General features: G+C 44.1%; 1 protein-coding gene and 1 long non-coding RNA gene across 3 annotated transcripts in view; one reads left to right on the plus strand and one right to left on the minus strand.

The window, feature by feature from the left end:
* Nucleotides 1–10,143: 10,143 nt before the first annotated feature.
* Nucleotides 10,144–10,485, minus strand: LOC117081634. The gene is made up of 2 exons (XR_004436209.1): nt 10,442–10,485; nt 10,144–10,323 (listed from the first exon to the last, which is right to left on the minus strand). It is a non-coding gene; the product is annotated as an uncharacterized LOC117081634 (long non-coding RNA).
* A 78-nt stretch (nt 10,486–10,563) lies between these two features.
* The window catches only part of CKAP5 (cytoskeleton associated protein 5), a 105,379-nt gene continuing 99,133 nt past the window's right edge, over nt 10,564–16,809 (plus strand). The window contains exon 1 of one of the 2 annotated variants that reach the window (XM_033207816.1): nt 10,564–10,659. The gene's annotated coding sequence lies outside the window, so the exon portion shown is untranslated. The remainder of the gene's footprint in view (nt 10,660–16,809) is intronic. The other variant, XM_033207819.1, reaches the window with a different exon arrangement.

Below are 16,809 nucleotides of genomic sequence, written 5' to 3' on the forward strand. Positions count from 1 at the left end.
CCTTGCCTGGCTTGGAGTCATGACTAATCCTGCACCTGCTCTGTCTGGCAGATCCATGCTGTGGAAAACCTGCTTACAGACGTCACTTTTAAGTCCTTTGTGGATGTGGGGACAGTGAAGAGCAATAAAGAGTGTAAGGTTCCTCCTGGAGTTTTCAGCTCATCTGGAGAAGACAGGTCGAGGCCAGAGTTCGTTGACTGATGAAACCTTTATTTCCTCTGGAAGAGGAATGGTAGATGGGTTTCTTCTTGAGTGCCAACTCTGATTGGTTGGTAGTGGCTGCCTGAGGGCCTGTTCACACCCAATGGGAAGAATGTCATATGGCTAGTGACATCTCTTTTGTGCACTGGAAGGAAATGGCATGGCATGTACACCATGTATCATCTATTTCTGTTCTAGGTCTTTGTCACAGAACTTTACTTTCCCTTGCAGTGATGGTCATTGGCAAGACTATCTCAGGTAGTAAGAAAAGTACTGGAGCTGGGGACATGGAGGGCTAATTCCAGTCCCAGATCTGCCACCAGCTCTGTTTGATCTTAGTCAACTTTCATAGTTAGTCTGAGAGTGGATCAAATTATCACTAGGATTTCATTTATTTATTTTGTTATTTTATTTTATTTTATTTTATTTTTCGAGACGGAGTCTGGCTCTGTCGCCCAGGCTGGAGTGCAGTGGCCGGATCTCAGCTCACTGCAAGCTCCGCCTCCCGGGTTTACGCCATTCTCCTGCCTCCGCCTCCCAAGTAGCTGGGACTACAGGCGCCCGCCTGTCGCCCGGCTAGTTTTTTGTATTCTTTAGTAGAGACGGGGTTTCAACGTATTAGCCAGGATGGTCTCAATCTCCTGACCTTGTGATCCGCCCGTCTCGGCCTCCCAAAGTGCTGGGATTACAGGCTTGAGCCACCGCTCCCGGCCGATTTCATTTATTTTTAAAGGCTGTCTTTTTATAGCTCATCCACTACTTCTCAAGGCTAGAACAAGGAGCTCTAGGGATCCCTTCTCAGGTTCTCTAGATGTGATATCCCTCAGTGAAAATTGGGAATCATGTTAGTCTCAATGCCCGATGTAGAATTTCATGTCAAGTCTCAATAGTTGATTTTCTAAACCACACACCATCTATAGGATAATATTCCCATTCATTCATTCATTCATCTGCTGTGGACTAGGCACTGCCCATGCCTAAACAAAGACATAATCTTATAGAACTTAGAGTCTAACAACACCATTACCACTACCATCCCAAAAAAGAAAAAAAAAAAAAAAGAAAGCAAGAAAGACTGAAGCTTTTTGTATTTCAGTGGCCAGAGATCTGAGTATAAACTACAGTGTATAATTTTTCTAACTGTAGTGAGGAGTAGGTGTGCCAGAACAAAAACAAGTAGAATAGCCCAAGGATAACCATCCCTCCAACCCCCACTGTTCTCTTTGAAGGGGAAAAAAGAAAAGGAGGACATCTTGGGATAAAACAAAGGTTGGGAATTCCTTGTCTAGTTCTCTGGATATAAAATCTGAAACTAGGGTCAGGCACAGTGGCTAGACCAAAGTAATCTCATCACTTTGGGAGGCCAGGACAGAAGTAAGAAGTATTGCTTAAGGCCTGGAGTTCAAGATCAGCCTGGGCAACATGACAAGACCCTATCTCTACAAAAAAATTTAACAATATTAGCCAGGTGTGGTAGCTCATGCCTGTAGTCCCAGCTGCTAGGGAGGCTGAGGCAGGAGGATCACTTGAGCCCAGGAGTTCAAGGTTACAGTGAGCTATGATCATGCCACTGCATTCCAGCCTGGGTAACAGAGCAAAACCTTGTCACTAGAAAAACAAAACAAAAAACCCTGAAACTGATAAGTGAGCAGATGGTGGGTCAAGTTCTAACAAACTGACCATATTTTTGCAAACTCACTCAAAATACAGTCACGGTCTGTCTATGGTGTGTGAACAAACTGTGGAATCTAAAATGAAAGGATCTCTGGCCCATAGAAAGGACTCTATGGCATAAACGGAAGCTCTCACCAAACTTAGGCCTGAAGAAAACACAAAGTCAATGCATAGGAACTCAGAGGCAGCATCTACAAAAGCTGAGGGTGCATAGGTATCTAAGAGGGTTCTAAGAGGACCCAATAATGCACCGACATCCAAGGTTATCCAGTGAGCTTAAATTCTCTGGTTTCTATTTATGAACATAATGATAAAAGAAATGTGGTTGAGTCCTTTTTATGGCTACGAAACACTCTGTAATATATCTTTTCTTCAAATGTGAAGATGAGTCAACTGATCCACATAATAGGATGTGTGTTTTGGGATGTTTTAGGCAGTCTTTGTTTTGAAACATTCCCTCATCTGCCCACTTATTTTCTCTCCACACCATTCTCCTGTTAACCAGCTGGAGAGGCTAGCAGAGCTCAACATAGGGAATAGAGTTTGATGTCCAGTCAAGGCTCCAACTCATAACTCTGGTCTCCTTGACATAGTGTTAAAACAGACCCAGACAGCCTAACTAAGGGTCACAGTTTAAACCCAAGGCTAAGTTAGCCCCAAGCTACACAATCTGGTTATTTCATTTTATAAGACATAAAAAGCGAAGAACTTTCACATATCTTGCCCTTCCTGATGTTTTTCCCTCCAGGCCCTAAAAGCCTGTTGATAGCCTGCTAATGAGGTCTCTATCTCTCCCTTCTCCCTTTCCTCTTTGGTGGGGCTGATGCTTCTGTGGTCAAAGTTCTTGGACAGTCTATATTTTGGGGGCTATGGAAAATGAGTATGAGAAAAGAAAAAATAAAGGCTATTCATTCCTTCATTCAACCAGCACCTACTAAATGCAATCAAGTGCAAGCCAGGGTAGGCTTTGCAATCCTGGAAGACAGTTAAGGCACTAAAACCCACAGCCACTTAAAATCTGTATTAATGCCACCACTTCTATCTCCAGGGAAATAATGCAGAGGGCACCTGGATTGAAAGTTGAAGGAAGCTCATCACTGAAGCTGCTCCTTTTAGGCTAGAAATATGGATACATATCCCATGGTAGGGATGCTTCAACCAGAATTCAGCTTGTGATTACAAAAGAATGAGGATTGTCCCAACCCTAACAAACTTTTTAGAAATGCCCAGCACAGTTATTCAGCAGCCACAGTATTTGACATTTGTTTCCTGTTTGCAGTTCAAAAATATAGCATTCACTTTGATCTCTAATGCCCACAAGGGTTTCATTGCCCTCGGAGGGCAGTATGTTCATAAATATACTCCTTATGTAAAAGGACTATTGAGAGGACCCTAGAATAAAGAAAGCACACGTAACTCCAATAAATACACAGATAAATGCTATTTGATAATAATCCTAGATGGCAAAAGATGACTGGGCAAACATTTATTGAATACCTACTATAGGCAAGGTACTGTATAAGATTTCTTCAAGGCCCTGTGGGATCTGCCACTTCTCACCCCCAACTGTTACAAGATTTCATCTCCTACTACCCCCCTACTGCATCCTACTCTGGGCCAGCGACACTAGCCTCCATCTTCCTCAAAAACGTAAGGTCTTTGCACAGCTGTTGGCCCTTGCTGGCACTTCTTCCCCTAGATATACTCATGGCTAACTCCTTCACCTTCTTTAAGTCTTTGCTCAAATGTAATCTCAGTGAAACCTACCCTGACTGCCCTTTCATATATATATATATATATATATATATTTTTTTTTTTTTTTTTTTTTTTTTTTTTGAGATGGAGTAATGCTCTGTCACCCATGCTGGAGTGCAATGGCACGATCTCGGCTCACTGCACCCTCCGCCTCCTGAGTTCAAGAGATTATCCTGCCTCAGCCTCCCGAGCAGCTGAGATTATAGGCATCTGCCACCATGCCTGGCAAATTTTTGTATTTTTAGTAGAGACGGGTTTCACCATGTTGGCCAGGCTAGTCTCGAACTCCTGACCTCAGGAGATCCACCTGCCCTCGGCTCACGCCTGTAATCCCAGCACTTTGAGAGGCTGTTGCAGGAGAATTGCTTGAGTCCATGGGTTTGAGACCATCCTGGGTAACATGAGATCCTGTCTCTACAAAAAAAAAAAAAAAGGAGGTTTCATGCATGCTACAGCTACTCGGGAGGCTGAAGTGGGACAATCACTTGAGCCCAGGAGGTCAAGGCTGCAGTTGAGCTGAGATCCCGCCATTGCACTCCAGCCTGGGTGACAGAGCAAGACCCTATCTAAAAAACAAACAGACAAAACAAAACAAAACAAAAAGCCTTTCCCTTGAAATATAAAAATCCTAGAAGAAAACCTACAAAATACTCTTCTCAATATCAGCTTTGGCAAAGAATTTATGGCTAAGTCCTCAAAAGCAATTGCAACAAAAAAATTGATAAATGGATAAATGGGACCTACTAAAAGTAAAGCGCTTCTGCACAGCAAGAGAAACTATCAAGGGAATAATAGGCCACGGAATGGGAGAAAATATTTGCAAGCTATGCATCCAACAAAGGTCTAATATCCAGAATCTATAAAGAACTTAAATCAACAAGTGAAAAACAACCCCATTAAAAAGTGGGCAAGCCAGGTGCAGTGGTTCACGCCTGTAATCCCAGCACTTTGGGAGGCCGTGGTGGGCGGATCACCTGAGGTCAGGAGTTTGAGACCAGCCTGACCAACATGGCGAAACCCCATCTCTACTAAAAATACAAAAATTAGCCAAGCACGGTGGTGGGTGCCTGTAATCCCAACTACTTGGGAGGCTGAGGCAGGAGAATCGCTTGAACCCAGGAAGCACAGGTTGCAGTAAGCTGAGATTGCGCCACTGCAGTATAGCCTGGGAGACAGAATGAGCCTCTGTCTCTAAATAAATAAATAAATAAATAAATAATGGGCAAAGGACACGAACAAACACGTTCAAAAGAGATACAAGTGACCAACAAACATATGAAGAAATGCTCATCATCACTAATCATCAAAGAAATGCAAATCAAAACCAGGAGATACCACCTCATACCAGTCAGAGTGGCTTTTGTTAAAAAGTAAAAAATTAATAGATGCTAGAAAGGCTGCAGAGGAAAGGGAACACTTGTACACTGTGGTGGGAATGTAAATTAATTCAGCCACTGTGGAAAGCAGTTTGGAGATTTTTCAAAGAACTAAGAGTTGAACTACCATTCGACCCAGTAATTCTATTAGTGGGTATATACTCAAAGGAAAATAAATCATTCTACCAAAAGGACACATGTACCCATATGTCATTGCAGCACTATTCACAATAGCAAAAACGTGGACTCAACCCTTGTGCCCATCAATGGTGGATTAAAGAAAATGTGGTACATATACCATGTAATACTACGCAGCCATAAAAAAGAATGAAATAATGTGCTTTGTAGCAGCCTGGATGCAGCTGGAGGCCATTATCCTAAACAAACTAAAAGATAACTAAACATTGCATGTTCTCACTTAGAAATAAGAGCTAAACATTGGGTACACATGGACATAAGGAAGGGAACGATAGACACTTGGGACTACTAGAGATGGGAGAGTAGGAGAGGAGCAAGTGTGGGAGTTCAGTCAGGATGGTGGGAAAAATTTTAAGATGAAGTTATAAAATATAGACACAAATCTTCTTGGAAAGCCGGAAGGTTTTGCAAAAGTGTCAGGATAGGGTTATGGCTGAAAGCAGCCTAATCCTTACCTTGAATAAACAGCTTAAAGTAGATACAAAGGAATGTAGTATAGTTTATCTAAATAGCTTGTTTACTCATATGATCTTAAGACCAACCTTTGATCAATCGTGGGTGCATAACCGTGGTGGGGTGGGGGGTGTTGGCAATTACAGGTCAATAACCCTCTAGTGGTGTTTACTCAAGACCTTTGAAAACCTTTGTTATTTAACCTATACTGAATAAATGCAAGCTTCACTGGCTGATCAGGACAGCTGCTACTCTTTACAGAACCTTTCTTGGTGTCTGTGAGGGGCCTAGACCCTTAGCTGGACTGACAGGCAGAATATCTGTGTTAGTGTACGTTATTCATCCGTTATTGGGTCAAGGTCTGTGGGACGGACCCCTGCAAACAAGGACTCATAAACTACTGTTAGGTACTATGCTCACTACTTAGGTTCAATCATACCCCAAACCTCAGCATCACACAATATACCTTTATCACAAATCTGCATATGTACCCTCAATTCTAAAATACAGGTTGAAAAGTAAAATAAAATTACAGTCTTTCCAACCCATTTCCCTATCCCTTTACCAAGTTTTATTCTTTTTCTTTTCCCACTGGACATATTGTCTAATAACATACTATATAATTTATTTATGTATTGATTGTCAATGTTTCCTCACTATAGTGTGAGCACCACAAGGGGAGGAAATGTTGGGGAGCCTATTTTGTCTACTGATCATTGCAGTGCCTAGAAGTGTCCCACCACATACTAGGTGCTGATAAATATTTGTTGAATGCATAAATGAGTAAAATCAGACATCTAATTCTCATCTTAAAGTAGGGCTGCATCTAAGTCATCCAAGACAAAAAGGGATTTTGCCATCTTGTTCTAAAACTCTCCAGGACCCAGACTGCACACATATCCTTTATTAAGCCAATTCCAGATTACCATCACACCCTCTCCTTAAATGTAATCTTCAGTTTATTTCTGGTAATATTTAAATAAAGTAAATATGCCAACGACCAATGACTAAAGAAAACTTTCTGTATATCCTCACCAATTTCTCCAAGGTTACCATGACCGTATTGCTTTCATTCCTTTCTTCTTCTCCTATATGTGGATCTGTCCTCATTATCCATCCTTTCACTCTCTCCAACCCCCCGATCTGTGGTCTCATTCACTCTATCAATGTGATTCCCAAATCTATATCATTGCTTCTGCATCTATTCTTCCAGCTTCCATCGTGTATTTTCTAAGCCTACTCAGATGATTCCATTAGAATGCATCATTGGTACCTAAAAGTAAACAGGTTGCAATTTAAATGCCTCACCTTCCCCTTGAGACCGGCTTCTCCTGCCTTCCTACTTCCATTGCGCAATCAAATCCTGGAATTCTCTTTGACTCACCTCCCTAAATGGGACCCACCCTTGCCTTTGTACCTAATCTAATCAGTTGCCAAATCTTTCATTCTTTCTTGAATCTGCTCTCATCCTCTCCACTGCTAACACCTCATATAAGACTCCTAGCTGGGTTCCCAACTCTAAACCATTTTAGACAATCAAGCTAATTAATTTTCTTAAAGTACAACTCTGATTTTGCCACTCTCTTGCTCAGGAACTTTAATAGCCCCCCATTATCTACTTAATAAAGTACCAATTCCATACCCTGGGATTCAAGATCCTTTAGGAATTGTTCCTGGCCGGGCGCGGTGGCTCACATCAGTAATCCCAGCACTTTGGGAGGCTGAGGCGGGCAGATTGCCTGAGCTTAGGAGTTTGCGACCAGCCTGGGAAATAAGGTGAAACCCCGTCTCACCTTATTGTATTTTTTTGTACTAAAATACAAAAAAATTAGCCCGGCACTGTGGCTTGCGCCTATAGTCCCAACTATTTGGGAGGCTAAGACAGGAGAATTGCTTGAACCCGGGAGGTGGAGGTTGCAGTGAGCTGAGATCACGCCACTAAACTCCAGCCTGGGCAACAGAGTGAGACTCTGTCTCAAAAAAAAAAAAAAAAAAAGAATTATTCCTAACCTTCTGTGTCAATCTTGTGTTCCACTACTTCCCAACATAATTTCAGTCCTAAAATCAACCCCACATGTTCAGTCCTATACATACGATGCACTTTCTTGTTACTGTGCCCTGACTCACACTTTCTCCACTACTCTCTGCTCCTTCTATGAAAGAAAAAAGAAACACACCACGTCAATGGTAAAAATTCATTTCCCTCCTGAGTCCCACTCCTATTAAGTTTCTTATAATTCCAGGAATGTTCTAACCATTTTTAGGCATGCCCTCAAACACACATACATTTATAACCATATATAATAAAATCATTCCACAAGTTCTGCAAGTTGCTTTTTTTTCAATTAGTAAAATCTTTGCGTGTTTTTGTTCCAGCACATAGATTAACCACATTCTTTTTAACAGTTGCATAGTGTTCTATTGAATGGATATATCATAATTTATGTAAAAGGTTCCCTGTTGATGAACATGTAATTTCCAGATTATTTACTTATTTTTTGTTTAGAGACAGGGTCTCATTCTGTCACGCAGGCTGGAGTACAGTGGCATGATCATGGCTCACTGCAGCCTTGACCTCCCATACTTCAGTAATCCTCCACCTCAGCCTCCCAAAGCACTAGGATTATAGGCATGAGCTGCCGTGCCTGGCCTCCAGAATTTTTTTTTTTTTTAATCTTAAGCAGTGCTGGCCAGGCACAGTGGCTCATAGCTATAATCCCAGCACTTTGGGAGGCTGAGGCAGGTGGATCACTTGAGGTCAGGCGTTCAAGACCAGCCTGGCCAACATGGTGAAACCCTGTCTCTACCAAAAATACAAAAAATTAGCTGGGCTTGGGGGTGCATGCCTGTAATCTCAGCAACTTGGGAGGCTGAGATAGGAGAATCGCTTGATCCTGGGAGGTGGAGGTTGCAGTGAGCTGAGCTGGTGCCACTGCACTCCAGCCTGGGTAAGAGAGCGAGACTTCGTCTCAAAAAAAAAAAAAAAAATGGGCCAGGCACAGTGGCTCATGCCTGTAATCTCGGCACTTTGGGAGGCTGAGGCAGGCGGATCACCTGAAGTCAGGAGTTTGAGACCAGCCTGACCAAAATGGTGAAACCCCATCTCTATTAAAAATACAAAAAAAAAAAAAAAAAAAAAAATTAGCCGGGCATGTTGGCAGGTGCCTGTAATCCCAGCTACTTGGGAGGCTGAGGCAGGAGAATCACTTGAACCCAGGAAGTAGAGGTTGCAGTGAGCCGAGATCACGCCATTGCACTACGGCCTGGGCGACAAGAACGAGACTCTGTCAAAAAAAAAAAAAAAAAAAAGCCAGGCGCAGTGGCTTACGCCTATAATCCCAGCATTTTGGGAGGCCAAGGTGGGCAGATCACGAGGTCAGCAGATCAAGATGAGCCTGGCTAACACGGTGCAACCCCTCTCTACTAAAACTACAAAAAATTAGCTGGGCATGATGGCATGCGCCTGTAGTCCCAGCTACTCAGAAGGCTGAGGCAGTAGAATCGCTTGAACCCAGGAGGTGGAGGTTGAAGTGAGCCGAGATCGCACCACTGTACTCCAGCCTGGGCATCAGAGTGAGGCTCTGTCTCAAAAAAAAAAAGGCAGTACCACAGTAAACATCCTTGTACATTTTTCTTTGCATACTTGCACAGATCTGTAGGATAAATTCCTCATAGTGGCATTACTGGGCCAGAACTAGATTATGTACATTTTAGTTACTGCCAAATTGTTCTCCTAAAGGTTTGTACCAACTATACTCTTGCCAATAGTGACTTTGAGTGTCCGTTTTTCCAAATCTTTTTATTTTTTACTTTAAAAAACAGAGACGGGGTCTTGCTATGTTGCCCAGGTTGGTCTTAAACCCCTGGCCTCAAGCAATCCCCCTGCCTCGGCCTCCCAAAGTGCTAGGATTACAGGCATAAGCCATTGCACCCGGCCTGTTTTTCCAAATCTGTACCAACCAAAGGTTGTTGAACTTTTTCATCTCTGCCAACTTGACAATTAAAAAACATGTAATTGTTTCATTTACTTTTATCCATCCCCTCTCCATCTTTTAGCCTGTTGAGAATCTACACATTCTTTAAATCCTAGATTTAAAATTCACCTTCCTCACAGATCCTCCCCATCAAATTTCTCCTGTGTCTAAGCATTTATAGCTTTTCATTTATACAGTTATTACACTGCTTTGAATTTTAGTGACTACTCTGTATGTTATATTCCTCTAACCATTGTAGATTACAAATTCCTTGGAAGTAAGGACCTGAACTCATTCATAGAAACACTGAATGTAGAACTAAGCTAGAATTCTGGAGATCACGTTAACCCAGCCTCTCATTTTTATAAGGGAGTATTCAGCAGTTGCAGAATGCGTTACAGTTCACAAAGGCTTTTCTCAAGACATTCTATTAGTTATATTAACTCCTCCCATTAAATTGTAAGGGAAACATCGTTATCCCATTTTACAGATAAGGAAACAACTCCAGAAGATTTACTGAGAAAAGTGATTTACTCAGAACAGGTCCGAGGTCAGAATCCAGCGTCCTGGCTTCATTCGCTGTTACTTTCAGCTGCCTCTGGTTTCCCTCACAGCACTTAGCTTCACAGTCAATCTCAGGCGAATGAATAATGACCAAAAAAATTGCCAGGTGTTGACAGCAGCTTGAACATCTGTAATTAAATAAAGCAAACATGCTGATGGCCAGGGATGCCCAGGTCTACACACATCTTTCGCCCTTCTTTCTGGAGTCGTCGGCAGCTTGCCCCCGGCAGCGACCAGCGTCCCCACCTGTGTAGGCAGCGTCTGGTCCACAGGGAAACACGGCTGCTCGCGGCCCCTTTAAGGCTGCGGGCGGCGCGTGCCCATAGGCCTTTCAAATGGACCAATAAAAGGCCGATGGGCGGTCTGTCGAGGACCAATAAAGAACGAGGACACTGCGGGGTGTGCGGCGGCCCAAGCGGTTTCAAACGGCTTAGAGCAGGCCCCTTGGTTCTGACCCGGCTGAGGTGAGTGGTCAGTGGCCCCACCCGCGAGGCCCTCGAGTGGAGCCATCGCGCGCTCAGAGGAGCCCTTGGATCCTGGGCTGCTGGGGTCCTCCAGACGCGCGCCTCCTTTGCCACACGAACCCGGCAGGTCTGAGGCGGCGAAGCGGGGCGGAGGCCGGGGGACCTGCGGCGGGCAGGGCGGGGGGCGTGGGCGCTGGTGTGCTGCGGAGGCCGGGGGTGGGCTCCGGGTGCCACAGCGCGCCGCAGCGGGGCACGGGTGGTAGCGTCTGGGGGGCGCGGGCGGCGCAGGGCCGCGCCTGGCGGCAGCGGTGTACCGGGACTGGGGCGGGGGCCCCGAGAGCCGGCCCTGCTAGAGTGCCCCTCGCGTAATTGTCAAGCGAATGAATAAGTAAGCGCCTACTAGGGCTGTGGTGGTTGCGAAGGGCCTTGTCTTCTCGGAGCGTGGCAAGGACAGCGGCAGCGGGGCCTGGCCGCACACCTGTGTCCCTCCCGGCTTGCTGCGATGTGAACGATTCCGATCATCCACCACCCCGCCCTTAACGTTTGGCTTTCTCTCTCTCAAGGTGTCGGGAGCGTTCAGGTGTCCTTCCAGCCCTGGAGGTGTGGGGGAACCAATACAATAGCCAGCAATGTGGGCTGGGCCTTGCTACTTTTAGATCGGGGCTCGGTGAACTAGATTCTTACTTTTGAGCTGTCTCCCGACTTGTAATCGTGGTCATTGTTGGGCAGGATTGAAATGCATTCCATTCTGTTTCTTGGATAGAAAATGATGAAAGGGATGTTGCCAGAGTGGCTAGTGTGTGTTAGAAAATATATTCGTGTTGATGAATCTTAACAATGAGTTTTTCATTCAGTATCAATAGAGGTTGAAGTGCTTTTGCAGAACTCGCCCCAAATTTATGCATGGCTCTAATTTAATTCTCATGGGACCAAGGCATCAAATCTTGGCCCAGAAATGCTGCCTTTCTTATGCATAATTATAGTAATTGAAAACTCATTTTTAGAAAGGTGAGTTCCTCCTTCCCCCATTTTCATCACCCTGAGAAGTCCTTCTTTTGACCTAAAGAGCCAATAAATTAAGCTAAGAATCTTTTGAAACTTTTAAGAAATTATAAAAGACTTTTGACTTCTCTGAAGTGACTGGACAAACTGTAATGCTTTTATAAAATTTAATGATATAGATAAATGTGAAATCAATTTATTTTGCTACCATAAGTTAAATCTAGTTGGTAAACTAATGTAAAATTTTTTTAAAATAAGATTTTAGGCTGGGCTCCGTGGCTCACGCCTGTAATCCCAGCACTTTGGGAGGCTGAGGCGGGCGGATCACCAGGTCAGGAGTTCGAGACCAGTCGGGCCAACATGGTGAAACCCCGTCTCTCTCCCTCTACTAAAAATACAAAAAATGGCTGGGCGTGGTGGCGGGCACTTGTAATCTCAGCTACTTGGGAGGCTGAGGCAAGAGGATCATTTGAACCCGGGAGGCAGAGGTTGCAGTGAGCTGAGATCCAGCCATTGCACTCCAGCCTGGGTGACAGAGCGAGACTCTGTCTCAAAAAAAAAAAAAAAAAAATTTAAAGGCTGTTCACTGAGGCAATGGCAAGCAAAGGTATTCCGTAACAATTAACATGCCTTTTACTTTATTCTCCATTACTTTAAAGTCTTGATCAGTTTTGAATTTTGAACAATGGTATGTGGTAATTCCATCACAGTCTTTTACAACTGACAGTTCAGTTTTAGCAGCAGCTTTTTTTTTTAGTGTTTTTTTTTGTTTGTTTTTTACTTTTACAGTTTATCATAAATGATGCTACAAATCATACAGATGAAGAGAGGCATAGGGCTAGTAGGTATGGGAGAAGGGTGTAGAGCTCTTATGCTCACATGAAGTGTGTTTGAATATACCAACTCTCCTGTAAACTTTTTTTTTTTTTTTTTTTTTTTTTTGAGACGGAGTCTCGCTCTGTCGCCCAGGCTAGAGTGCAGTGGCGGGATCTCAGCTCACTGCAAGCTCCGCCTCCCGGGTTTACGCCATTCTCCTGCCTCAGCCTCCCGAGTAGCTGGGACTACAGGCGCCGCCACCTCGCCCGGCTAGTTTTTTGTATTTTTTTAGTACAGACGGGGTTTCACCGTGTTAGCCAGGATGGTCTCGATCTCCTGACCTCGTGATCCGCCCGTCTCGGCCTCCCAAAGTGCTGGGATTACAGGCTTGAGCCACCGCGCCCGGCCTAAACTTTTATCTTAATTCCATCAACCCTCACTTTTCTTTTCTTTCTTTTATTTTAAAAAAAATTTTTTTTTGTGGCAGAGTCTTGCTCTTTTGCCCAGGCTGGAGTGCAGTGGTGCGATCTCGGCTCACTGCAACCTCTGCCTCCTGGGTTCAAGCGATTCTCCCACCTCCACCTCCCAAGTAGCTCTATTTTTAATAGAGACAGGGTTTCACTATGTTGGCCAGGCTGGTCTCAAACTCCTGACCTCAAGTAATCCACCCGCCTCAGCTTCCCAAAGTGCTAGGATTATAGGTGTGAGCCATCACACCTGGCTAACCCTAACTTTTCTAACTGGAGCTTCTATTAGGACTTCATCAACAGGTTTTGTTTTTGCAATACCAGGTAGGGGAAGTGTTCCCCAGCCAGACATAATATCCATTCCCATAAAACATTTATGTATAGGAGACACAGCTTCCAACTTTCATAGTTCTGTCAACACTTACATCTTTGGTTTTTTTTGTGTGTGTGTGTGTGTGATCAGATCTCACTCTTTTGCCCTAGCTGGAGCGCAGTGCTGCAATTATGACTCACTGCAGCTTCGACCTCCAGGGCTCAGGTGATCCTCCCATCTCAGCCTTCCAGTAGCTGGGACTACAGATGTGCATCACCATGCCTGGCAAATTTTTGTAGCGATGGGGTTTTGCCTTGTTGCCCAGGCTGGTTTCGAACTCCTGGGCTCTAGGGATTCTTTTGTCTCGGCCTCCCAAAATGCTGGGATTACAGGTGTGAACCACTACGCCTGGCCTTCTCTGAATCTAATTGTAGTCCTCTTCGGGGCTTCACCAATGGCTCTTGGTACCACTGTGCCTGGGGCTTCCATATGAAGGAGCCCCAGGAATTTCTCTTCGCCACTCCCTGACCATTTTACCTACTTGTATACAGAAGGCTTGGGGTCCCCAGCAGGTGATTGAGCCAAGAGACTCTTGTCCATTTGTCAGTCTTTATCTTGACTCATCTACCTATTGCCTCCACAATTTCAGATCAGATTTTTATTCTAATCTGCCTCCTGACTTATAATTTCTGCAAACTAGGGTAAATATAGCAAACTTGTTTGGAACCCCTTAATGTTGGGACACCAGCAGGGTCTTCCTTTGGCACCCAGGCTAGTCTTGAACTCGTGGGCTCAAGTGATCATCCCGTCTTGGCCTCCCAGAGTGCTGGGATTATAGGCATTAGCCACCGCACCCTGCTACCTTATTTCTTAATAACCATTTAAAAATTTCCACCTTCCAGGATGAATCCATTTGTCCTCTGTCTCACCATTCTCTTAACTTAATAGTTTTATTAGCATCTGTAAGACTCACGAGAGGAAACTGAGACAGCACATTTGATAAGGCTTCTCGACCTGTCTTTTGATTTTGCAACAGTAAAGTTATCCACATTAAGGGGTCACCCTTAACCACAGCATTTACCATGACTGGCTAGTGGGCATATTCAGAGGGCAAATGTCCTAGTCATCATAAAGCCAGTTTCACATGGCTTGCATATGAAGCATATCCGTGGCCTTATCTGGATCTGGGGTGTTCCACTTGGCATTTATAGGTGGAATCAGACTGTCCCCTTCAGGGAGCTTGTGATACTAATGTACAAAATCAAACAATTCCTTCACATTGTACCCCCTGGTTTCTATAGTTCTTTGGTTTTCGCAGACCACCTTCTTGGTTACCAGAGGTCTTAGAAGCACTTTCTGTGGTCCCGGCATAAATTTTTCCCTTGGGGGACAGCTTTGAGGCTAGTGTGAGGCCCAAGCTCTCACACTCACTGAAGTCTGAGCTTGGTCTAGCAGGAAGGTCCAACCCACCACTCTCTTTTAATTTCATTTTAGCTCTTACAGATAACAATAACCAAGGGATTTAACATTTCACTTTTTTTTCTTTTTTTTTTTTGAGACGAAGTCTTACTCTGTCTCCAGGGCTGGAGTGCAATGGCACAATCTCAGCTCACTGCAACCTCTGCCTCCCAGGCTCAAGTGATTCTCCTGCCTCAGCCTCCCAAGTAGCTGGGATTACAGATGTGAGTCACCACGCCCTGCTAATTTTTTTGTATTTTTAGTAGAGATGGAATTTCACCATGTTAGCCAGATGGTCTTGATCTCCTGACATTGTGATCCACCTGCCTTGGCCTCCCAAAGTGCTGGGATTACAGGCGTGAGCCACCATGCCTAGCCAACATTTCACTTTTTTAATACTAGTTTGCATTTCCTTGTGCATCCTGTGAACCAACTCCCAGGCAATTGGATCCATCTCTAGATTCCATGGATAATTTTTACCTTGAGTAATGTAAGATGGCAGCATAACTTCGGCTCCTTGCCATAGGTGACCACTTAGCCACCTAGGAATCAAAGTTCTTCATCCCTATCCTTTTATCCTTTTTCTTCCCAAACCATATGTGTCTGTGAGCCAAAGTCATTCTAGCAAATCCCAGTTCTGACACTAATTCTGAGAATATAGAATAAGAAACTTTAATAAGTTTATCTTATACTCTCACAATACAGAAAACTTCTGTGACCTCAGATGTGTGGGATTTTTTTCCCCACACACCAAGCAAATAGTTCTTCAGCAGTGGACACCAGCTGTGTGTCCTCTAATTCAGTTCAATTCTGACTTTTTTTTTTTTTTTTTAATTGAGACAGAGTCGCTCTGTCGCCCACGCTGGAGTGCAGTGGCATGATCTTGGCTCACTGCAACCTCTGTCTCCTGGAGTCAAGCGATTCTCCTGTCTCAGCCTCCTGAGTAGTTGGGATTACAAGAACCCACCACCACGCCCATCTAATTTTTTGTATTTTTAGTAGAGACGGAGTTTCTCCATTTTGGCCAGGCTGGTCTTGAACTCCCGGCCTCAAGTGATCCGCCCACCTCAGCCTCCCAAAGTGTTGGGATTACAGGCATGAGCCGCCGTGTCTGGCCAATTCTGACACTCTCTATCTGGAGGTAGTGTCAGATCCCACAGGTTGAGGGTTTAGTCCCACAAGACTGCCCCCGAGTCAGATGCCAATCTCCCCCCGAGTCAGATGCCAATCTCAAGCCCCAGGTTTTTTTTTTTTTTTTTTTTAACCTGTGCTTCTGTAGACTGACTATATAAATGGGCATTCCTACAATCCCCCAACCCCCGCCTTGGGTTTGATTAATTTGCTAGAGCTGTTCACAGAACTCAGGAAAACACATTTTCCATCCAGTTTATTATAAAGGATATTGCAAAGGATACAAAGAGCTATATAGGGTGAGGTATAGGGGAAGAGGCATGGAGCTTCCATGCCCTCTCTGGGCATACCATGCTCCAGGGACCACCATGTTTTCAGCTCTCAGCTGCTCCAGCAGCAAAGTTTTAATTGCAATAAATTTGAGTGCCTTAATATTATGAACACTGTTTAGGTTTTTGGTAAGCAATTAAAAGTAATAAACATCTTTAACAGTGCCTTAGGATAAGTGTTAAAAATGTTGACAGGAATGAATATGTTAAGGTAAAGCCAGGCTCTCTTCTGCTTCTTTAATGAGGTCTTATTCATTCATTGAACAGATATTGAGATTGATGCTTAATGTCTGTTACACATTGTTCTAGATTCAGGGAATACACTGGTGAACCAGAAAAAGACAAAGGTCCTGACCTAAGGGAGTTTGACAGTTTTATCTCTCAAACAATTTACTGTAGCAAATTATAGTTTCTGTAATCCCTCTGGGCTCAGCTCTGTTCCTTGAATAAAATACATGCCCAAATAATTTTACTAGCAGTAGCTAACATGTATTGAATGCCTACTGGGTCCCACATTTTATTTTATTTTATTTATTTATTTTTTGAGACAGGGTCTCGCTCTGTCACCCAGGCTGTAGTGTAGTGGTGTGATCATGGCTCACTGTAGCCTCAACCTGGGCTCAATCGATCCTCC

The sequence above is a fragment of the Trachypithecus francoisi genome, unplaced genomic scaffold (assembly GCF_009764315.1).
Source record: "Trachypithecus francoisi isolate TF-2019V2 unplaced genomic scaffold, Tfra_2.0 Lachesis_group8, whole genome shotgun sequence".
NCBI lineage: Eukaryota > Metazoa > Chordata > Mammalia > Primates > Cercopithecidae > Trachypithecus > Trachypithecus francoisi.